General features: G+C 40.8%; 1 protein-coding gene across 7 annotated transcripts in view; it reads right to left on the bottom strand.

Moving 5' to 3' along the window:
* Positions 1–25320, bottom strand: part of kdm6ba (lysine (K)-specific demethylase 6B, a) — a 127750-nt gene that overhangs the window by 69118 nt on the left and 33312 nt on the right. For 5 of the 7 annotated variants that reach the window (XR_013815956.1, XM_079809158.1, XM_079809163.1 and 2 more), the window contains 2 exons: positions 22196–22292; positions 4100–4136 (listed from right to left, as the gene is read on the bottom strand). The gene's annotated coding sequence lies outside the window, so the exon portion shown is untranslated. Of the gene's footprint in view, positions 1–4099; positions 4137–18752; positions 18888–22195; positions 22293–25320 lie in introns of those variants that run through there. The other 2 variants (XM_079809161.1, XM_079809159.1) reach the window with 2 other exon arrangements.

Genomic DNA, 25320 nt, shown 5'->3' with positions numbered 1-25320 from the left:
TAATAGCCTTTGACAGATTCACACACACATTTATTGCTTGTAGAGTATGTGTGTGTGTGTGTGTGTGTGTATGAGACCTTGGCCCTGTTTACACCTGGTATTAACATCCGTCTCATGTGATCCAGCCACAAGTGGTAAATGGAGACACATTGCCGTTTACCTCTGCTACTAACATGCATCTACAATGTGACCAACGGTCAAGGATTTCAAACGGGAGGGTTTTTGATTTCATGACTATATACGGTAACTTACCGTCAGAGGTGGACAGTTACTAAGTACATTTTTTTACTCCACTACATTTCTATCAAGGTCCTCGAAGTCGAAAATCGTTTCTGTAGCAGCTTTGAAAGACTTTTTTTTTGTTTTTTTGCAGCAAGCCTATCAGTAATAACTCATGTAGTGTCATGTGAAGTTTCCCAACATTTTTTGAACTGATCAGTTTATAGCAGAATGGAAGAAGACGGTTCCTCTGTGCAGTGTGTGCACCCATGGCCATACTTAGAGAGGATATTTCAGTTTCCTGAAAGCATTAATGATTAGTTTAGTAGACATACACTTGCATGTGTCATAAAATGTCAAAAAAAGTAAACGAGAAAGAGAAGAGCAGACATATGTGGATGAATCTGAAAAAGCATAATGATGTGAACAAGAGCTCAGTTCAGTCCGGTTCTCTGTGCACACACAGAAAGTTGCCTCTCAGGCTACGTCTACATTAATCCGGATAGAGTTACCGTCCACACTAGCGTTTTCCAAAAGTTTCTTGTCCACACTGAAACGTCAGTACACGCCAAATTCAACTTCCTGCGCATGCATAAAACATCATAAAAGCTCACTGAGATGATACAGACACCATAAAGTTATCACACAATTCTTCTCGCGGGATCATTTTATTTAGCAAAATATCTCACCATTCACTGATGCGTCCAGGTCACACTCGGTCAACCATTATTATGTTTGATCTAAAAATGCAAGTACCTTTTCTGTCATCCTTGCAGGACTGTGATATGAAGTGTGCAAAGTAACATATTTTAGCAACTGTGTGAAAGTTACTTTAGTATCTCCTTCTTATTTGAATACTGGCACTTTTAATGAGACTTCATCATGTAATAATTTATATTCATTTAGGAAGATCTTACCAATTGATGTTCAGAATGCCATTAATTAATGAAAAGTGACTAGCGGTGTTGGACTAGATGGGATTGAAAATTGGTTTCTTAAAGGGGTGGTAAAACACATTCTTTTGAAGGCTTGATTGTGTTTGTGGGGTGCACTGTAACATGTGTTCATGCTTCGTTTTTAAAAAATTGCATTATTTTTCATATATTTGACCTTTATTCTACACTGCTCTGTCCCTCCTTGTAAAACGGTCTGATGGTTTCCGGGTTGTATGAAGCCAGTCCCTCAAAAATACGTAATGGGCTCAGATTGGTTAGCTGGCCCAGTGTGTTGTGATTCGCTAACCGCAGTGCACGTTTGTCGGAAACGCCACGCCCCTTACCTTTACCTGTAGACTGTGCTTTGGTAATATTAGAAACAATGGCGTCAATAAAACCATACCAATCTGAGCCTGAATCAGACCCAGAACATTTTAGTGAAGATGATCGAGCAGAACCTGTTCAGTCCTCAAGAGTAAAGACTGCGGATCTATAGTGATCGCCACTGAATGGCACTGATACTTTTGTATTTTTAGAACGATTATAGCCAAATATCTGTTGCAAGAACGTTTAACCCAAAACGAACACTAAACACTGGCTTTACTAGTAGCCAAATCACACACAGAACCATGTTTAGCATGCCCGTAGATAAACAATACATAAAAGCTCTAATCAAAGAATAATTTACACTAATGCCAAGTTCGCTGTTGAGATTTTAAAAGAAAGTTTGTAACGTTAGGTGTTCGTCGGATAACGTTAAGTATATAATAAGTGAATAGCACCGGCGTGGTCATAGTTATATACATAGATGCCTCATTAGTGCCTGCGCGGATCGGTCGAATGAGGAATCTATGTATATATTTCTATGATCGCGCCGGTATTTTGATCTTATTCGCAGGAAGTTATGGCGGTCTGGAGAGCTGATGACATTCGTCTGATAATAGGGGAAATAATAGCATAAATACTGGATCGTTTTGTGTCTTAAGGCATCAATGTGTCATCACGAGCCGCAGGGTTTAATTTGAAGTTGCTGTGCATGATTTTTTTACTCTAATAGAATTTTACTCTATCCATCATATATCTGCTCTACACGGCTCCTGGGGGTTAATAAAGGCCTTCTGAAGCGAAGTGGTGTGTTTGTGTAAGAAAAATAATATTTAAAACTTTATAAAATGTAAATTATCTAGCTTCTTTTCAGACGAATACAATCTGAGTTAAATCAGTTATATCCGGCCGATCGCCTTCCGCATTCAACTTACGGAAAAAGTGTAATGCCTCTGTTTAAAATGCTTATGCTACGTCTGACAAGCGTAACTGCTGTGCAATGTCGTCAGACGTAGCATAAGCATTTTAAACTGTGAGAGGCGTTACACTTTTTCCGTAAATTGAATATGGAAGGCGATCGGTCGGATATAACTCTGATTTAACTCAGATTTTATTCTTCTGTAAGAAGAAAGTCATGTACACATAGGATGTCCTGAGGGTGAGTAAATCATGGGCTAATTTTCATTTTTGGGTGAACTAACCCTTTAAGTAAAAATCAGTTTTTACAACTTTCACTTGTAACGAAGTAATATTTGACCAGTAGTACTTTTACTTTTACTCAAGTAATGGAGTTGTGTACTTTGTCCACCTCTGCTTACTGTATCAGTTGACGTTAATGCATGTCAATAAGGCACGAATTATGTTTTGAACTCTTTTTGCACCTATGCTTAGCACTGACCATTTGTGATCGGCTCACACTAGAAGAATGCCAGCTTTAAACAGAGGATTTAAGGAGGTGGGTTAATAAATATTACAATAATAAACAACACCATGTTTTGCTCTGAACACAGTTCAGTGTTCAGAGTCTTGCTCCTGAAAGCAAGGTCTGAATGTGAGCCCAGAAATCCCACAGACCTAATAAACTGCTGTCGGATCTGTCCTACAGACCCTATTAAGTGCTCACTATCAGCTGAGTCAGCTACAGACCGCTCACACTTAGACAAACACACACACACACACACACACACACACACACACACACACACACACACACACACACACACACACACACACACACACACACACACACACACACAGAGGTGAACAGGCACGTGCATCTGGATTCTCTTAGCTCACATACAAAAGAGCTAGTATGTGAAATGCTCTGAATGTGCAATTTGTGTGTGTGTGTGTGTGTGTGTGTTGGGATGTTCAGTCAGTGCTTTGATAGCTGCTGGAAGTTGGTAAAGGAAAGGCAACAAGTCCAAAGAGAATGAGGGACAGGGAAAGAGAGAGAGGAAGGGAAGAAGGGTCAAACACACAAACACAAACCACATGCAGCTGATCTGTATATGCCTCGGCACGTGAGTCTCGCACACTTTCCTTACGGGTTCAGGGAGTTTTCGCGTGCACGGATGCATATTTATGGCTGTTGTTTACAAATGTGTGCAAGGTTGTGTGTTCAACTCCCTCGCTTCTGTCTTCACTGCATACACACAGGTTTTGGACCATAGAAAGAAAGTGAGTCACCTTTTAGGTTCAAAGGCCTGCCAAAAATATAAAAATAGAGCGGAAGAGAGACACAACCACAAAAACACTGACCAGAGACTGAGTCACTTCAGGCCACATCCATCAAACTACTGAAAAACACTGCGGTGTCTCTGTCCCAGCCCACTTATTAGACAGAGACATATGTGTCCCTCCCACTGTGGGCACCTATGGTTGAGGGGGCGTCGGCCTGTCTAATCTCCACCCCCGTCTCGCTCCTGTCTGACTCCAGGGAGAGAATGTGAGAGAGACAGACAGGCTCTTTTGGAAGTTTTTCTTCCTCTGGCTTTTATCTTAACCTTTAAATCCACATTTCAGACACTTAAACATGCGTATGACGCTGCTAAACGATCACAGTGTACTAACTCAACTGAAAAAGACTTGAAAAATTAAACTTGTCATCATTTACTCACCCTTATGTCGTTCCAAATCCGAATGACTTCCTTTCTTCTGTGGAACATAAAAAGGGAAAACTTTATGAATATCAATAGGACGGATTCATTACAATAGCAGTACATCATGACTCACTTTAACACTTAATAAACCACCCAAAAGAGTCCATGCAGTATTTTCCAAGTGCACGTTTACATATTCACACAAGAATTTCACGGGTTTCAGAAGTTCCACAAAAGACTCCACAGAAGTGCAGCACCACTGAATCTAACAAATAAACAAATTACATGTATGCATTTGGCAGATGCTTTTATCCAAAGTGACTTCATTTCAAGGCATTTGATCAGTTCATGCATTTAAACCCATGACCTTGGCAGCGCCATGCTCTACTGTTTGGGCTATAGAAATGCCAATTGCTAAAAGTAATTAAGTATACTGTAGTGTATAATGTGGTGAATGGTGCAGGTGTGATTTGTCAAATGCACTTCATGGTCAAAATACTTCTCTTGGCAAGGCATTAAAACAGTTGGTTTGCCTTGAATGAAGAAAAAAAAATCTTAACATTTATCAATTAACTTTTTTACTTGAAAACTAGATTAAAACTATGCTAAAAGTTACACTCATTTTGGGGGGCAATTTTGTTATTTTTATAAAGCATAAAGAAACAGAACCGTGAACGAAATTCTAGATCTAATTCTAGTTGGGAAATAATAATTTTGGGACTATTTGCAAATAATAGTTGCATTAATTTGCGTCTAATATATCGTTAGTCTCGAGATTCTTCCCGTTAGTGAATAAATAAATCCACTGTTCCCATTTGAATGCCTTAGTGGTGTGGTGCTAGTGTGGTGGTAGAATTAATGTAAACCATGTCGAAGGTTACAGGTTCTAGTCCGCCCTCATATAGTTTTTTTTCTTCATTAAAAACAAAGATGTTCAATGATTGTATATTAAGAGCATGGACACGTTTTTTGTGATTTCACCAGAAAGAATATATATCCCCGTAATGACATTAAGCGATAGATTGAGGCGTTTGTCTGTGTGAAGAATGTGCATGAGTCAAAAGACAACGTAAACCCGCATACTTTGATTTGATTGGCCATCTCAATCATTTTGACATTGACGAGCGCCGTTAGACCACTGAGGCAAACCAGACTAACAATTAAACTTTTAAAACTTTTTGTCATCCTAACATACAGAGCGTTGTAAATTCATGAATGAGTGCAGGAGAGCAGTGCAATAATTTCAAATATTGGAGGGGACAATTTGGCGATTTCTAATTGTTGGGGGGGGGGGACTCGTCTCAATGTCTATGCTAGGCCCTGCTAGCTATTATCAACTGGCCAGAATTTTGAGATGACTATAAAGCGTTAAGAGCTCGCCCAAGTACTGGGGAGCTAAACCATTTAGTGCTTTGTAAGTAATAAGCAAGATTTTAAAATGTATGCGATGTTTAATAGGCAGCCAGTGCAGTGTTGACAGAACTGGGCTAATATGGTCATGGTTCTAGTAAGAACTCGAGCTGCTGCGTTTTGGACCAGGTGGAGTTTATTTATTAGGCGAGCAGGGCAACCACCCAGTAGAGCATTACAATAATCTAGCCTTGAGGTCAAGGTTGAACCTCTGTAGTCACATGGGCTAATTTAACGATGTCTTCTTCACTACCTTTCTGGGTCTTGAAAGTGTTATTGCTGTGTATGGAGGGGTCAGAGAGCACTCGGATTTCATTAAAAATATCTTAATTTGTGTTTCCGAAGATGAACGAAGGTCTCACAGGTTTGGAACGGCATGAGGGTGAGTCATTTTTGGGTGAACTAACCATTTAAGCTATATTAATTAAAAATCCTTTAAAGCAATATTAGGGATGGGTTAAAATATTAATTTCTCGATTTAAATCAATTCTCATTTTGATGAACCAATATCAATTTGTAAATCCCAAGAACCAATCTTTTAGCTGTTTTCAGTTGATCAATAAACCAAACTTTGTAGCGCCTCCCATCCAATAAATCGCAAATTATGCTTTGTTACTTTTGATTGTTATTAAAAAGTTATTATTATAAAAACTCAAAAAGCAATGGCTTGCTGCTTTATTTCAAAACACACACACAACTGCAGATATTGTGTAGTAACAGTCATCATGTTACACGCAGATAAAGCATGAGTGTTTTCTAAATACGTGTTGAGTGAGAGAGGAGGGATGACTGCTGGAATCTGTGTGTGTGTGTGTGTGTGTAGTTATGTGATGTTGTGTTGAATGCGGATGGGGGTGTTTCACTGCCGTGGGGGAAGGGGGAACGTCTGGACGCAGAGGTCATGAGGGTTCAGGGTGTCTTAAAGTTTTTGTATGCAGACAGACAGACACACACATGTGCACACACACACACACACACACACACACTCACACTCACTCAGACGTGTAAGGTCATGTTACTGCCCCGATTTCGCTATGCATGTAAACACCTTTACCACAGTTCTGCTTGCTTATTCAGTGAGACGACTTTCTTGCATCGCCAGGTTTTTATAATGAGCCATAATTTTTGATAGCTAAGAGAATTTTGTTGTGCATGTAAACACTGATACTTCAGATACTGATGACAGAAAGAGTCGAAATGCACGCAACGGTTCAAAAGTTTGGGGTCGTAAGATATTTAAATGTTTTTGAAAGAAGTCTCTCCTGCTCACCAATGCTGCATAAAATTCTGAAATATTATTACAATTTAAAACTTTTTTCTAATTGAATATGTTAAAAAGTCATTTTATTTCCTAAATGGCAAAGCTGAACTTTCAGGACCATTCCTCCAGTCTTCAGTGTCACATGATCCTTCAGAAATCATTCTGATATGATGATGTAATGCTCAGAAACATTTATTATTATCAATGTTGAGCTGCTTACTTTATGGAAATATGATACATTCTTTGATTAATATAATAATAATAATAATAACTTTAAATTTATATAGCGCCTTTCACAAGACCCAAGGACGCTTAACAAATAGCAAGGGAAGGGATGGACAAGAGGGGGGAGAGTAAGGATAAGAAGGAGAGAAACCAGAGCATCTATGGCCCATAGGCCTCAGTGAAGAGGTGTGTTTTAAGCTGGTTTTTAAAGGTTGCTAAAGATGTTGCAGAGCGGATGGCATGAGGAAGCTTGTTCCAGAGTGATGGTGCACCCACACAGAAAGCTCTATCGCCAAATGTCCGTAGCCTGGACTTAGGGACAGCGAGCAGGTCCTTGTCTGAGGACCGCAGGGACCGAGCTTGACAGTACGGATGGAGTAGATCCGTCAGATACTGAGGTGCAAGTCCATGTAGAGATTTGTACGTCAGAAGTAGGAATTTATATATGATCCGTGATTTAACTGGCAGCCAATGAAGCTTCTTTAGGATTGGACTAATGTATAAGATATAATATAATATAATATAATATAAATATAAAGAACAGCATTTATTTAAAGCAGATCTTTTGTAACATAATAAATGTTGCTACAGTCACGCAAAGAATGTAAAATATTACATTCTTTAAAAAAACCTCTTACTGACCTCAAACTTTTGAACAGTACTGTAAATGGTAAAAAGGGGAATGTAAACTGCTGAAATATTTCAAATAGTTCGGCACAGATGTGTATATTACATATAAACACACAGAAGAATTTTAAGGGGCATTTCTTGCGACGGGTCTCTCCATAAAAACGCATTTTTGTATCGATGCGTATACATGTGTTCGTTCCAAATGTGTGTGTGTGTCTGTGGTTTGGACTCATTATAGGTAATGATCCATCTGAGTGAGAAGAACCTAATTAAAACACTATGGAAGACCACACATGACCAGAACCACCCTGAGCTCCCAGACGCCACTTCTCTCTCTCTTTTCTCTTTCTCTCTCTCTCTCTCTCTCTCTCTCTCTCTCTCTCTCTCTCTCTCTCTCTCTCTCTCTCTCTCTCTGAGGCTCGCTGTGGGTGGTGCACGGGGCGGTACTGGAGCTCAGATGCTGGTACCGCTCAGACGGGCATACAGTGAGGGCAAAGAATTCATTAACCAAAATACTTGAGAGTTTGATGTGAGGCCACACACAGCGCGAGACACACACACAGCGGCCACTGCAGCTTGAGGAGGGTTGTGCGAGCCGGAGATAGAGCAGGCCATCAAAGTGAAATGATATCAGAGTGAGAGGGAGAGGCACAGATAAAGCTTGTGCAGTGCCAGCGTTTGGGGGTTAAGAGAGCTGGATGGAGACCAGCTTTGTCCTTTCAGACCTCGGGGGACTCTGACACAGGCAGAGCAGGCTGCAGCTCTGGCCCAAGGCCAGGCCACACGCAGGGGATGTGCGCGCAGGAAAACCCCCGGCTAAAAGGGGATCACCAGGCCACGCAAGGCAGACACGCTGCCCCGCAGCACTGGCACAATACAATAGCATGCGGTTCAACTGGGTAATAGAGTTAGGAAAATGTATCTTGATATTGTTCAGCCATTAATGATATTCAATATCTTGAACAATCTTGTGTATTAGCATTAGCATTCTATTATGACAACTCAAACAATGGATATGACAATGTATTTAATGTATTTGGATCTTCTCCGCTGCTGCTGGAGAGCAAGTAAGAAGACTTGCTAATGCCAATACACACGACACGCGGCTGTGAGCATGTAAGACATGCAGCTGCTGCTGCACAATAGAAATATATGAATTTACCCGAAGCAGATCTATACAGGTGGGGCTGTATTAATCACTCACCCTCATGTCATTCCAAACCCGTGAGACCTTCAGAACAAACTGTAAGATATTTTTGATGAAATCCGAGAGATTTCTGACATAGACAGCATCGGAAATGCAACTTTCAAGGCCCAGAAAGGTAGTAAAGAAGACATTGTTAAAATGTGACTACATTGGTTCAGCCTTAATGTTATGAAGCGACAAGAAATCGTGCGCAAACAAACAAACAAAAACAACTTTATTCAACGATATCTTCTCTTCCCTGTCTATACAGTCTCTTACGCTATTTTCACCTCATGGCTGTTGACATGCAGAGATCACATGACCAGGCAAATATACTACTCGCTTACATCTCAGGCAAAGCCATCGCAAATAAATCATGAATATTCAATGTATCCTATTATGAACACTTCACATAAACAAAAACATAGAAACAACACACACTCGCACAGACATCTGCTCGCTAAAAGCTGGCAATGAATGAATCCTGAAGACAACTGCTCACTGTCCAAGCCCAAGCTGAAGTGGCCTCCTGATTGTTACTGTGCTCTCCAATGAAAAGCACTGTGGCGTTGAATGGTACAGTCAGTGATAATAAAACCATGGCACTGAATGATTACCACGTGCACCGTGGCATTTACATGATGCTCCAAAACATTTCAAAGAATATATTTATGCATTTGGCAGACTTACAGTGAACTTAAAGGGATAGTTCACCTAAAAATGAGAATTCTGTCATTAATTCCTCATCCTCATATCGTTCCAAACCTGTAAGACTTTCGTTCATCTTCAGAACACAAATGAAGATCTTTTTAATGAAATCTGCGAGATTTCTGTCCTTCCATTGACAGCTACGCAACTCCCACTTTGATGCTTTAAAAAGTTCATAAAGAGATCGTAAAACTAATCCATATGACTTGAGCGGTTTAGTTTTTCTGAAGAGACTCGATCGCTTTATATGATGAACAGATTTAATTTAGGCTTTTATTCACATACAAGCATTCATCAACTCACACATCAGTTGAGGTAAACGGAAGCTCAAGCATGTTCACTTTACGTGCGAGAACCAATGAGGTTCATTCTCGTGTTACGCAGCACGTTTGAGCTTCAGCAAGAACCAATGAGGTTCATTCTCGTGTTACGCATCACATTTGAGCTTCAGCAAGAACCAATGAGGTTCATTCTCGTGTTACGCATCACATTTGAGATTCCGCAAGAACCAATGAGGTTCATTCTCGTGTTACGCATCACGTTTGAGCTTCCGCAAGAACCAATGAGGTTCATTCTCGTGTTACGCATCACATTTGAGATTCCGCAAGAACCAATGAGGTTCATTCTCGTGTTACGCAGCATGTTTGAGCTTCAGCAAGAACCAATGAGGTTCATTCTCGTGTTACGCATCACATTTGAGCTTCAGCAAGAACCAATGAGGTTCATTCTCGTGTTACGCATCACATTTGAGCTTCAGCAAGAACCAATGAGGTTCATTCTCGTGTTACGCATCACGTTTGAGCTTCAGCAAGAACCAATGAGGTTCATTCTCGTGTTACGCATCACATTTGAGCTTCAGCAAGAACCAATGAGGTTCATTCTCGTGTTATGCATCACGTTTGAGCTTCCGCAAGAACCAATGAGGTTCATTCTTGTGTTACGCATCACATTTGAGCTTCAGCAAGAACCAATGAGGTTAATTCTCGTGTTACGCATCACATTTGAGCTTCAGCAAGAACCAATGAGGTTCATTCTCGTGTTACGCAGCACGTTTGAGCTTCAGCAAGAACCAATGAGGTTCATTCTCGTGTTACGCTGCACGTTTGAGCTTCAGCAAGAACCAATGAGGTTCATTCTCATGTTACGCATCACGTCTGAGCTTCCGCAAGATTCGCTGATCAATGTTAATATGTGAATTAAAGCGTAAATTCACTCTGTTCATCATATAACACTATTCTAGGAACTTTAACCCAAGATGCTCTCACAAAAGTGTCAAAAAGCCCCAAATACTACTTATAATGCAATAAATAACAGTGAATAATAAATAAGACGGCCAGTATGTCATTTTTGACTAATAAGTGGAAGTCAAAAGCTCAAAACGATAAGTGGACAGTTCAGTGCCTGAAGACAGATTCCTTGATTTCAATTGAAACACTGTTTGTCTGTCTGTCCCTCTATTTTTGTCTTTTTTTTATCTCTCTCTCTCTCTCTCCACCACAGTATCTTTGAGCCGGAGGGTATAACAGCCAGTAGCCATTTTTTCCTTTGACAGAAACCGCCCATAATTCCATAGGCACCATTTTCATGATGGCAGTGCCAATAGTGTCCGTGTACGGTTGCTTGGAATTACATCATCGCATTGCATTTTACTGCTCTGGGATTTTTGGACAAATGAGTGTTTATGAGTCCGTGCGTGTGTGTGTGTGCGCAAGGATTAATGCTTTGTGCCTGGGCAAGTGACCTCTGTATTGAATAGACAAACCAAAGAGATCAAGTTACCCCATTTCCCCCCTTTTCTCCTGCTCTGTCTCTCCGTCTCTGTCGGGTGTAGAGTTTCTCCAGGCTCCAGACAGAGGCACTAATAGGGTCTTTACCCCCAGACACCAACAACACAGGGGACAGAGAGACAGACAGAGAGAGAGAGAGAGAGAGAGAGAGAGAGAGAGAGAGAGAGAGAGAGAGAGAGAGAGAGAGAGAGAGACGGTGGGGCGTGTGCGTGAGATGGAAGGAAAGTGTGTAATTGATGGCACACCTGCATGCTATCAGTAAAAATGAGAGCCATGCGTGCGTGTTAAAAGAAGAGAAACAAGAGATGGAGACGTGTGTGTGTGTGCTTTGTGCAGTGTATTCAGCATTTTGAACTCAAAAATGCATGTGAAATGTGCAGTACAACGGGCAGCATGCTTACATGCATTTGATCATGTTCCCTACAACCTACAATAATAAGTTTGCTACAGCAGATACAAATGAACAATGATCCCACTTCCTGACAAACATTTAATTCTCTCCTACAACTGCCTTTTCAAGATGTTCTATACCTCATGGGGCGTCCCCTCATCCGTACCCCACCCCCAAATCCCTCATGACCCCTTAAGAGTCTCTGACAAAACAAACTCCTCCCACGTGACCTCTGTAGCCCTGCGTGCAGTTAATGAAGTTATTATTAAAGACATCAGGATGGTAAGGAACTAAACTTACTAAACTGTGTCTGAAATCAAATGCTACCCTACTAAATAGTATACGAAAACCAGTACACTAACAGAGTAGTATGTCCGAATACATAGTCTACGAAAAACAGTAGGTGAAAAGTACCCGGATGATCTCCTACTTCTGGCGAGATTCAGATTAATTCGCTGGACACTTTGCTATCCCATGAGGCCACGGGAGAGGATATATGGAAGTGAAGTGACGCAACTGGCACTGGTAGGTCATGTGACAGTAGTAACATGGCGGATGTACTACGTCCTAATTTCTTTCGTACTACCCACATTCATACTATACAGAACATAGTTTTTTAACGGACACGAAGTAAGTTCAAATTCAAATGCATCACTTACTCAGACAGTATGTGATATGGGACACAGCCAATATAACAGTGTAAATCAAATGCAGTAATAACTATACAACAAATTAACAACCAGGCTCTCTATCGACATCTGTGGTTGAAGCATACAGTTACAACCATGCTCTGGCACTGAAGTAAATAACATATCTGCTATTATTATCCACCTGTTTCCGGGGGGGCGCTACAGTAAAAAAGAACGTGGGTACAACTTCCGGTGAGGCGGCGGAAGTAGTATACCAATGGTATTTTGTGTGCTAGTTAGTAAAGAGGCTAAGTGTTTTTTGGATCATTGGCAAGGTTTCAAAATTAATCAGATGGTGCCACAAGGCTTAAGTGAAGGTTACTGTGAAGCAACATTTGCAACATGAATGACACACACTAAACATTTCAGTTTAGTACATTTATTAGTTAATTAATAATATCACAATACAATTTTCGTGTCCTTAATTGTCCTTTCTTTACTGACCTTCCACAAAAGTGCTGCTGGATGACTACAACAGCGCCCTGGCCCTAATACACGAACGACTCGCTGTCTGTACTTCACCTGTCACTGATGCTAGCACCCATTCCTTGTGATACGTGTAAGCTCAGGCTCGGCTCAATGTCCGCTTTTAGATCGTTTCCGACAGATACTGATACGCCTCTGAGCTTTACAAATTGCTCATTGCCTTACCATCACAGGCTACTGAATCTAGAAAATAGCTAAAAATGCTACCGTACGTGATACGGGGGCAACTTCTTCACGCCATCCTCCCAACCAAATAAGTTACCGCGGAGGGTAAAGGTACTGTTGTTTCACCCTTTTGAAAGTCTCTTGAGGTTGTGTTCCCACATTGTTAGCAAATATGGATAGCTTGAATGACTGTCAACTGTTGAATGTCAATAAGCTTTGTTTCCATCCACCTATTTTTATGCACATTTTGGGATATTGCATCAAAAAAATGCTGAATGGAAACGCCAAGATGCGCATGAATTCTATAAATGCACATAAAAAACATATGCACTCGTTTGAGTCGGATAAATGTTCTATCCGATACGAAAACGTGCGCATAAACTACGATGGAAATGCATAAAGTCCTGCTTATTTACTTCGAAGTGGAAGACGCTCCCACTTTTGACGCAAGGCTTCATGGGGCGTAGGAAACTTGTGGATAGTAGCCGAACCTTTTTTTATGAACATGACATATATATATATATATATATATATATATATGCAAGGACGAATAGCAGAATAGCTCTGAATAGGGGTGTAACGGTACACGTATCCGTACCCAGAATTTTTGGTACGTGTCTTTCGGTTCGGTACACGTGTACCGATGAATACAGAGTTGTAGAACATTAACCACTTTTAACCACCAATTAACAGAATAAGCTATGTGTTTTGTTACTTTCTATAAGAAACAACGTCTCATCTCTCAAATTCAGTCCATTTTAACACAAAATTCAAACAATAAATGACTCTCTTTAATGCGGCGTGACAGATCGCTGTATAGGCGCTTTAATGCTAGTTACAGAATAAACATGAATGAACATTTGAAGGTATGTTGAAAGATACAGTACAACTTACTGATCTCTTACTGAACTTACTGATCTCTTACTGAACTTACTGATCTCGTGTAATCACTCAATCAGTGTTTCAGCAGCGGAAAGACAATATGTCACTACATTTATCTCAGGAAAGTCATTGAGTGTCCAAAGCTTGTTAGTTCACTAGATAAATGAACTCTTTCTCTAAATATATGCACTATAGTAGTAGTAGTAGTAGATAACTTTATTGTCCCTGTGAAGCAATTAAAACTACATAAACAGGACATCAGACATAATACAATACAATGCAATACACTATACACCCCTGCATCTGACCAGGCCAGCTAGACATCTAGCTTATTTTGACTGATTTAAGGCTTTTATGGCTTGTGGTACAAAAGAGAATTTGGATCTATATCTATATTAGCCCATATATTCATTATATTTTACTTAACTTGTCTTGATTATTTAATGCATATGTTTAATGTATGTTTAAAAAACTGCCTTATATGCAAAGTACAATTTTACAGCATTAACAGAAATTTTAATTATAATTGAATTTATTTAAAGACAGATAATTTGTTCAGTAAACTGTTTAATAAAAAGGGGGAAAAAGCTATTTTATGTTTAGTTTTCTCCCTCCAGCTGTACAGTACTGTGCCTTCAAAACTAAGGTACGGTTCGAACAGTCAATTTTGTGTACCATTACACCCCTAGCTCTGGATATAAATCATTACTGTAGACTTAAAAGGATAGTTCTGCATAGTTTTGCAGCATTGAGCCAATCACAAGCATATCTGTTGATTTCTTGAACGCAACGGCCAATCAGAAGTTATCACTGAACAAAAACTGGATTCTGCAAGCTCACAAATACTCTCATTATAACAAACAGTTATGAGATTCGTTGTGCAGTCAGCATCATGTGCACGTGACGGAGATCAGACTGCGCATGCGTTGAACGCCTGTGTAAGCGTACGAGTTAAAAGAAGTATACTTCGCAAAGCTGTGGGTTTGACTGCGCGCATACGCTCACATACGCATAAAAAACAAAGTATACATTTGGCTTAAGAAATAACCAATATAAAGAACCCAGCTACCAATAGAGTACAAGATAATAACACACACAGCAAATGTAAACAACACAAAGGGTAGAAAGAGAAAAGTTCATAGAATATGCCGTAGGTTATATTATGTCTGATTGTATAATTCAAGGGTTTATACTTCTATACGCCTCCCGAACAGACTGTGCACATATACGCACGAAAACACACAGGCAAAACACCCACACACACACACACACACACAGAAGAAATGCAGAGAGTAGGGGCTCCATACGAGGAGGTGGGTAGGTTAACACATTTCCAGATAAAACAGTTACAAAAGACTCTAACAGGCTCCAGCCAGAGTCTGTGTGTGTGATTAATGGTTACATATATCCCAGGTAAATGTGTGGGAGTGTATGAGACCTCTATAAGTGCCGCGGTCAGCAGCTACAGCATAATATCACTAACGAAACAGAGACACAGAGAGAGATACTTCTGTGTTTACATGTGAGAGTGAAGTAATCTGGTGACAGTTTGAAAGGAAGGAAAAGAAAGTGCTTTCATCATCCACATTGTATATTTTATCCAGTGAGCCTCTCTCGCTCTTTAAACCACACACACACACAATACTCTCTTCCCCCGCGGGACTAGCAGACAGATGCAGTACGCTGACACTAAACCACACACACACTCGTATAAATATACTCCACTCACTCACCTGGAAACAGCTGGCAGGTGTTCCAACACCAAAACACACACACACATGCGCACACACACACGCGGTATAGGTGGTTTACGGGGACTCTCCATAGGCGTAATGGTTTTTACACTGTTCAAAGCAGATATTCTATCCCCCTACACTAACCTCTAGTGTTCCAACTACCTCTAAACCTACCCATCACACAAAACTTTCTGCATTTTTACATTTTTAATTAAAAAAAATTATGTTTATTTCGCGTTTTGAATTACAAGGATATCGGCTTGTCCTCAGAATTTAGGGGGCGTGACCTGACAGGATTTTGCGTCCTCAGTGTAGGTCAAACCAGTGCACACACACCATTAGGGGTGTGAATTGTTACTGGTCTCACAATTCGATTATGATTGGATTGGATTCAATATCATGATCAATCACAATGCGTTGCACCTCACTTTTCAATATTACTGCACATGACTACTTTTTGAATACAATGAATACAGGCAGTCAGATATATATGAACTCCCTTTTTATTTTAACTGCTCCAAGAAAGTACACTTCCTGAATGTAGCAAACATCAAACACAACTTAAAGGGTTAGTTCACCCAAAAATGAAAATTCTGTCATTAATTCCTCACCCTCATGTCGTTGGACACCCGTAAGACCTCCGTTCATATTCGGAACACAAATGAAGATCTTTTGTTGAAAGCTGATGCTGAGAAAGGCTTCAGATAGGCCTCCATTGGCATTCAGTACATTAATACTCCCAAGACCCATAAAAGGCTCTTAAAACGTTGTTACAAAGTCCATCTCACCACAGTGGCTCTACAATAATCTTACGATGCGACGACAATAGTTTTTGTGCACCAAAAAAAATCAAAATAACACCTTTATCCAACTTGTTATTGTCTTCCGTGTGTGCCTCCACGACGCATGCGCGAGAATATTACGCAGATCCGGCGTTCAGACACATGACCCAGAAGCGATTTGTTAACAAGCAGAGGAAGACGCGCGTGTCTAAGCTGTTGAATTCTACATTGATCGTCCTTTAGGTCTCAGCGTAGTTCTCAAAATCGGGCTAAAGTGTGCATTTCATGGATTCCCGAACGCCGGATCTGCGTCATATTCTCGCGCATGCGTCGTGGAGGCACACACAGAAGACAATAACAAGCTGGATAAAGGTGTTATTTAGATTTTTTTTGCGCACAAAAACTATTGTCGTCGCATCGTAAAATTATTGTAGAGCCACTGTGGTGAGATGGACTTTGTAATGACGTTTTAAGTGCCTTTTATGGGTCTTGGGAGTATTAATGTACTGAATGCCAATGGAGGCCTATCTGAAGCCTTTCTCAGCATCAGCTTTCAACAAAAATATCTTCATTTGTGTTCCGAATATGAACGGAGGTCTTACGGGTGTCGAACGACATGAGGGTGAGGAATTAATGACAAAATTTTCATTTTTGGGTGAACTAACCCTTTAAGTCTGAACACAGCAGACCACAGGACGGATTTTGTTCAAACAAACACTAGTAAATACTAAAAGCACATGAAACGGTCAAGTAGTGTACTTAAGTTACAATAACGTTCACAGACACACACACACAGCCTCGCGCACACACACACACACACACACAGCCTCGCGCACACACACACACACACACACACACACACACACACACACACACACACACACACACACACACACACACACACACACACACACACACACACACACACACACACACACACTCTCACACTCTCACACTCTCACACTCTCACACTCTCACACTCTCGCACTCTCGCACTCTCGCACACAGACTCGCACACACACATGCTCACACACACTCACGGACACACACTCACATGCACGCACACACTATTACTGCATCGATGCAACAATTAATTTTAACACCCCTACTTTCCATAGACACAATGATTTTTATACTGTTCAAACTGTATATTCTACCCCTAACCTAACCCTAAACCAACCCATCACAGACAATTTTCTGCATGTTTACATTTGTAAAAAAAACACCACTTAGTATGATTTATAAGCTCTTTTTCCTCATGGAGACAAACAAATGCCCCCACACGGACATAGATATTGGATATTGCGGGGACATTTTGTTCTCATAATGTAGGGTTTAAATGGACACACACACACACACACACACACACACACACACACACACACACACACACACACACACACACACACACACATTTAAACTTTAGCATTGCAGTTAATTTATGTCTAACAGAGGGGTAAAATCCATAATCCATCCCATTTGGAAATCTCTCAAATGTCTCTCAAAGAAAGCAACGAGATTAAATAGAGAGCAAACTCACGTGTCATCTAAGCAATTTTACAAACTGTTCCCAGGTGCCAAAGTCTGCAATCAAAAGTCAAAGATTTCTCCACAGATTTTTACAGAAACTTTAGATTATCTGAGCAATGGCATCCATATTGATTGTATAGCTCTATTCTTTTACTGCAAGTCAACAAGTGTCTCGTTTGTTTCTATTTTTAGTGATGCACAATCAGTTATAGGACTCGTTTTACCAATTTTTACATTTAGATTGCCTTCGTCGACATCTCATGCTTACTTAAGAGTTATCTAATCTAATTTAATAATTTTGACATTCAAACTTGCCATTTCGTGATCATTTATGAATCACATGACATAAGGGTGAGTGGCAGAATGGGTGAACAAACATCACTGAAAACATCGCCAAGAGCTGAATCTACTGAGCAATGCAAATGTCCACTGGTATTAGACCCCACCACTGAGAGCACTGGTTTCTGATTCTTTGTGTTGTGGCTGTTATAAAGCTGCAGTCTGTGTGTCATATATTCCTGACGGAGCAGCAGCAGACAGAGAAATCCTACAGTTCGAAACTCCAGGACTCGGATGAACTCTCCACACAAGAGAGTGTGTCCTCCACAACCAACCTGGAAGAATTTCTGCCTTTCACACACACACTGATGCAGAATGTGTCATACAAACAAGAAAGATGAAGACAGAACATTCTCCCCACAATACTCCACTTCAGCTACTGTTGAACAAAGAGCCAGACAAAGAGAGGCAGAGTAAATCTCAGACAGTTTTATGGGGGGGAGATGAGTGGGGGGATCAGTCACCTGAGAAAAGGAGGGAACGTGAGAGCCGACAGATGAAAGAAACGTTACACACGTAGCCTGTCTTCTGTAATTCACATGCCTCCAGTCAATTTGCCCTCGACTGCAGGGACCCCGTCCGTCACAGACCTTTATTACACACACACACACACACACACACACACACACTCTTCTCCATTCCATCTTTACCCCTTTCCAGCTTTAGACACTTATTTTCACTCCCTTCATTTCTCTCTCGCTCTGTGAGATGCAATAAGACGAGCAAAAAAGTCAAATAACGGCCTGCCACAGGAGTTAGTGCACCAGCTCTCACAGAGAACTGAGATCACATTAAGACTGTCACTCTTCTGTAAGCATGGATGCCAGCCGAACTTAGCCCCGCCCACAACATTTGAGCTCGGGCAGTTCGGTCTGGACTTGATCCGTAGAGGAGTAATTATGCCTGAACAGAAACTGTTGGGACCAATCAAATTGTCAGGGCAGGCTTTAGACGATGATGGACAGATGATCAACAGTAACGTCATCATTCACATCATCAAAGGCGCTTGGGTTCAATTTGTTCTAATCCTAAACGGAGAACTTGTTCGTATATGCGTTCACCTTAAATATTTCTCTCAGAAATGATGATCGTGTTGGTAAGTACTCTGTGTATCCTTAAATTCTTTTTAACAACACCGGCAAAGATAGTTTACACTCATCTTCTTCTTCTAACGTTACTTATTCCAGCGAGCGTGCAGACAGGGTTGCCAAGTTTTTACAACAAAACTCGCCCAATTGCTACTTAAAACTAGCCAAAAACAAGCCCAATTGGCATTTGGCCATTTGGGGGGTAAAATATGTGTTATGTTGGCAGGGCTGCCTGCTAAATTTTGCGTTCCTGGGTCTGTATATCACATAATTGGGGTCGCTTCAAACCCGCAGACTTGGCAACAGTGCAGTTGAGTTCTGTTGACGTTTGACAACTAACGTTATGCGTCGCTCCGTTGCTCTGATTGGTTGTAGGTCTATCCAATTCAGGTCTTTCCTGGTTCGGTTGAAACACGCCCCATAATCACAGCCCACAGAGCAGCATCAGACTCATATTCTGACTAGAATTGAGTATGACGTCAGGCTAGGAGTTTGTAACATTGACACATTGAATTAAAGAGCACCTATCATGGAATTTTGAAATGTACCTTTCATGTAGTGTGTAACATAGATCTAAGTGAACAAAAACATCCTGCATAGTTTGAAATATGACAGTGCACCGTATATATAGTTATTTTCTTTCAAAAGTAAGAGTCGACTCGGAGTCATTTTTAAGAATCGTTAGAAGACCGAAGCTTTTTCTCTGACTAGATGACGTCAACTTGTCAAGTTATTTGAATACGATACGCCCACTTATTGCGCTCCAAGACGCCAGTGAAAACTAGAAAACATCATGGCCACGAGACGCCAGTGAAAACTAGAAAACATCATGGCGACGAGACGCCAGTGAAAACTAGAAAACATCATGGCGACGAGACGCCAGTGAAAACTAGAAAACATCATGGCCACGAGACGCCAGTGAAAACTAGAAAACATCATGGCCACGAGACGCCAGTGAAAACTAGAAAACATCATGGCGACGAGACGCTGTGTTCTGAAGTGCGACTCAAAAGCAAACTTTTTTCATCTGCCCAAGGATGAGCATTTGAAGACTAAGTGGCTTGAAGACAAACCATACATCGTCGCGATTGACTGTTTATTAGTCGTCAAATGTATGTTTCGCGATCTCAGGAAGCTTTTATTATGGACTTCTATTATGGCACATGGTATCTTCTTCGTCTGTACCATATATGGATAACATGTACACAGAGCGCCCTCCGGCTGCCAGGATGAATTGAAAACAACACATAAGAGACTCAATCGCTCGTGATTAGGATACATCTGCGCATTTTGAGGAAGTATTGAATAAAAAATACTCCTCTGTTTAGAAATTTGACACAGACATATGAGAATCTATCAATATTTCTCCTCATCTGCACACTTTTGAACTAAAAGCCCTGAGGGATGTTGATTTGTCGCGAGTCTTCGTGAGGAGAATAGAGGAGTTTTTTTATGAATGAGATCAGCTGAGGCTCATATTACAATCAAACGGTACAGACGCGGTTTTCATATTCATAACTCCTGACACATATTAACAAATTACTGTCACTATAAGACTTTGATGGGCGTTCCGTTTCCGAAAATATCTGCACAGACTATACCAATCACAACTGACTGGGTCATCGGACCAATCACCGCAGATTAGCGTCACGCAAAGGTGGGGTTTTGAAAAGTGAATCACTAAAGGAATCATTTGAGAATCGCTGTCAAAACAGGTAAAAATAAGTGCATATTATAAGAAAACTAAAGTCTTTTTTGTCATTGCATGCATGCAAAACTGTTGTTGGGGACTTCTAAAACAATATTTGGAACATTTTAAATGCCATGATAGGTACTCTTTAAATAAAGTCCAGCATGAGCTCCAGAAAATCTATCCATCTTTCCGTCCATCCATCCATCCATCCATCCATCCATCCATCATCTATCTGTCCGTCCATAATCAATCTGTCTGTCCGTCCATCCATCCATCCATCCATTCATCATTTATCTGTCCGTCCATCCATCCATCATCAATCTGTCCGTCCGTCCATCCATCCATCATCAATCTGTCCGTCCATCCATCCACCCATCCATCCATCCATCATCTATCTATCTGTCTGTCTAGCTGTCCGTCCGTCCATCATCAATCTGTCTGTCTGTCCGTCCATCCATCCATCATCTATCTGTCTGTCCATTAGGGCTGTCACTTTTTATTCGATATTCGAATATGCATTCGAACATGACGTGAAATATCCGTAATCGAACTATAAATAAACTATCCTATCTATCTATCTATCTATCTATCTATCTATCTATCTATCTATCTATCTATCTATCTATCTATCTATCTATCTATCTATCTATCTATCTATCTATCTATCTATCCATCCATCCATCCATCCATCCATCCATCCATCCATCCATCCATCCATCCATCCATCCATCCATCCATCCATCCATCCATCCATCCATCCATACATCCATCCATCCATCCATCCATCCATCCATCCATCCATCTGGTTGGTAGCAGAGTACTACTCCTGAGTGCTGTCATTGAATGGCAACTGCTCATGCTGTCTGTCAATCAAACTGTAGTTACAGTGAGAAATGAAAGTAGATTTATTCTCTTAAACTGTCACTTAGTTTCATCTACATGCACTGAGACACACACACACACACACACACACACACACACACACACACACACACACACACACACACACACACACACACACACACACACACACACACACACACACACACACACACACACACACACACACACACACACACCTGCACATCCTTCAGTCGCACAATTGATAATTGGCATCCTGTCTCACCTGTGGACCTCTTCTCTCTCTCCTCTTCCTCTTCCTCTCAAATTCTCTCCGTCTCTCTCTTGCCATCTCATTTTTCTTTCCAGAGCAGTGAGTGAGTCTGGGAGGAGGAGCAGAGAGAGAGAGAGAGAGAGAGAGAGAGAGAGAGAGAGAGAGAGAGAGAGAGAGAGAGAGAGAGAGAGAGAGAGAGAGAGAGAGAGAGAGAGAGAGAGAGAGAGAGAGAGAGAGAGAGAGAGAGAGATATGCATTATGTGTTTCTGCTCTTCAGGACAAAACAAGAAAGACTAAAAATAACAGAGAAAGTATTCATCTGTGTCTCTCTGTAAACGTCAAGTCTCTGTATGTCAGGACAGGCTCAAGTCTGTATGTGTGTGACCAGCTTTATTTCACAGCACTGGATATTTTTATCCACGTACCACGCTTTATGTTATAGAAGATGTCTGTGATTTTGTGTGGGTTTCCACACAGATTATATATGAAATTTCAAGGTTTTATGAAAGATATTCAATGTTTGTACTATTAAATGGCAAGCAATAAGAGATCACAACCACACAGTCGCTTTAAGTCAAGTCCACTTGTCGGTCATCTTGGTAACAAGCTCTTCACAGGCATATAGGTACCTCTCCTCTTCACCTCAATGGTCCAAAATCTCAACATCATGTTCAATTCAACAGTCGATTATATTCAATTCAATGTGCATGCAAATTCTCCACCAAAAAGTGTCCCTCTGCAAAAGTCCAGGAGCTCTGTGTGTGTTTGAGAAAAGTGCTGAGCTGTGTTATGTAACTTGATCTGCATCGGTGTTACAGAGGAACTCACTGACCCCCAGTACAGATGCATACATTCAGTCCACAACTTATCTCATGCAGCGAACCATACCAACCAGAACAATGATCAATCTTCAAACACTAAAAACCTCCTTAAACTCCACCGCTACAAAAGGAGGTGTTCACTTTGCTTATAATAACTAGAAAACAAGAAAAAGAGGGCGGCACACACAGTAATAAGATACATGTATTAGAGCTGGGCTCTTGCCAGAGGAGATGAGAGAGAGAGGGAGGGAGGGAGGGATGGAGGGATGGGGTGGAGGGATGGGGTGGGGTGGAGTTGAGTGCTTTGATCTAATCTACTGTATCTCATCAACACACTCTCCACTTCAAGCTTTAACACTCCTCCTATTGCATTGTTTTCAGATGCATTAACATACACACAGAAGACTATGGTAATGTTTGTGTATTTATGCAGTGCAATAGAGAAACTGGAATCTCACATTAGCAGAAACTGATTCCAGTGGGGAAGCTCAAATTAGCGAGAGTGGCTAATATAGCTAAAGAACTATTAACAAAGGCTTCTTGGGAAAACGTGAGCAATTAGAAACACTATGATGCAACTGTTTTCCAGTGGCTGTGGTCTGATCTAACATAGTTTTAGTTGAAGTGTGTTATAATTAAGGACGCATGATACATCGGCCACCATATTGGTGGATCAGAACATTTGGCTTTCCTTCAGATGAGACACTTCAGATGCACCATTATGCTTGATAATATTACTTGAAATACAGTTAAGTGCAACATTCGGCAAGTCATACAGGCTACATAAAATTATAATGAGAACATCATAATACTTTTGCTCGGGACTTTTAAATGGTGAGACTTTTGTTTTCGTAATCAGGCTCTCAGAAATTATGTAAAAATTTGGATTTAGATTTATCGGCCAATATATTGGTTATCGGTTTTCAAAATATAAAGAATTAACGGTTATCGGTAACGACCAAAATTTTCATACCGGTGCATCCCTAGCTGTAACACTTTATCCTGTCAAAGCCATAGCCTTCTGGACAGTGGTCCAAAATTGCTTAGGGTAACCCAAGTTCAAGTTCCCAGCTCGAGGTCCTTTCCTGATGCTCCTCCTCTCTCCTGTCCTATTGCTTTCTGTCCAATAAAGGCAAAAACACCAAAACAATGCCAAAAAAAACAATATTAACCATTAAGGTGGGTTCGGACACTCGGGAGGTCGTGAGATAGCAGTCAACTTGAGAATCGCGTCAAAGCAGCTTATAAACGGCACGACTGTATTGCACAGCGAGCCGGCGGCAATCACGTGAGCTTTCGCGCTAAACACAGAGACTGGAGCTTTCAATGTTGCAGCCATCTTCGGATAGGAAAAAGAAAGAACAAATCATTTGTGTGCAAGTGATTTGCTGAAAAGCTTTATTTCTTTAACTTATACTTTTATAATGGCTATTATTGATCGTTAAAACTGACATTTAACAAAAAGAGACAGGGTTGTTTCATGTCATATTTAATTTTATCATAATCATATGTACGCACACTTATTGTCTGAACAACATATTAATGTGTTTAATATTTTTTAAAATGTAAACGAAAAGCGGCAGGGTTGTTTTATATTTTGTTTTGTTTTAAATATACATGCAGTGTAGATAATCAATGTACACGTTATTTTACCATATTAAACCATATTTTTTTTATACTTGTGTCCTCCCGTCCTCGGGAGTTCGTTCTCCTGAGTTGAACTTGGCCGAACTACCAAGGACGCAAGTCCGAAATTCACGTACTTGGTTCTGAGAAACGGCCTTTGTTTCTCTGCAGTTGGTGAGAGCTCTCATTGGCTGCGTGTTCGTGTCTTGTTTTGTTTGAGCACATGGCTTGTGATTGTGTTCACTGGCCATGTGCTCTTGTTTTTTTCATGTTTGGTGTGAGCACATTCTATGGTTTCTATGTGCCATGTGCTCTTCTTGTTATCTGATTTAGGGTTCATTTGCCCCACCTGTCCTTCCTCCTTACCTGGGAATGTTTACACGACAATGATGTACTAAAAACCGACGAAAACAATGTCAAAATGATCCGCATGACATCACCGTGTTTAACAAATTCACGTTTTTATTGTTTACATGCACTTTCAGGCCCACAAAACGCCGTTATCGTGTAAACGAGCGGCCAAAACGCATAAAAGTTTTCAGTTGAAAATGGTGTTGTGTAAACATACCCTCAATCTCCTTGTGTTTTCAGTCCTGTGCCAATTCTTTGTCGTATACACTCATAGTGTCTAGCCCTGCTAAGCCTCGTCCTGCCTTGCCTGCCCAGTCCTGCTGCCATTGTTTTCCCCTA

This window comes from Gobio gobio (assembly GCF_949357685.1).
Source record: "Gobio gobio genome assembly, chromosome: 2".
Classification (NCBI taxonomy): domain Eukaryota; kingdom Metazoa; phylum Chordata; class Actinopteri; order Cypriniformes; family Gobionidae; genus Gobio; species Gobio gobio.
The sequence above is the reverse complement of the archived record's forward strand: the minus strand, read 5'-3'. Positions and strand labels throughout refer to the sequence as shown.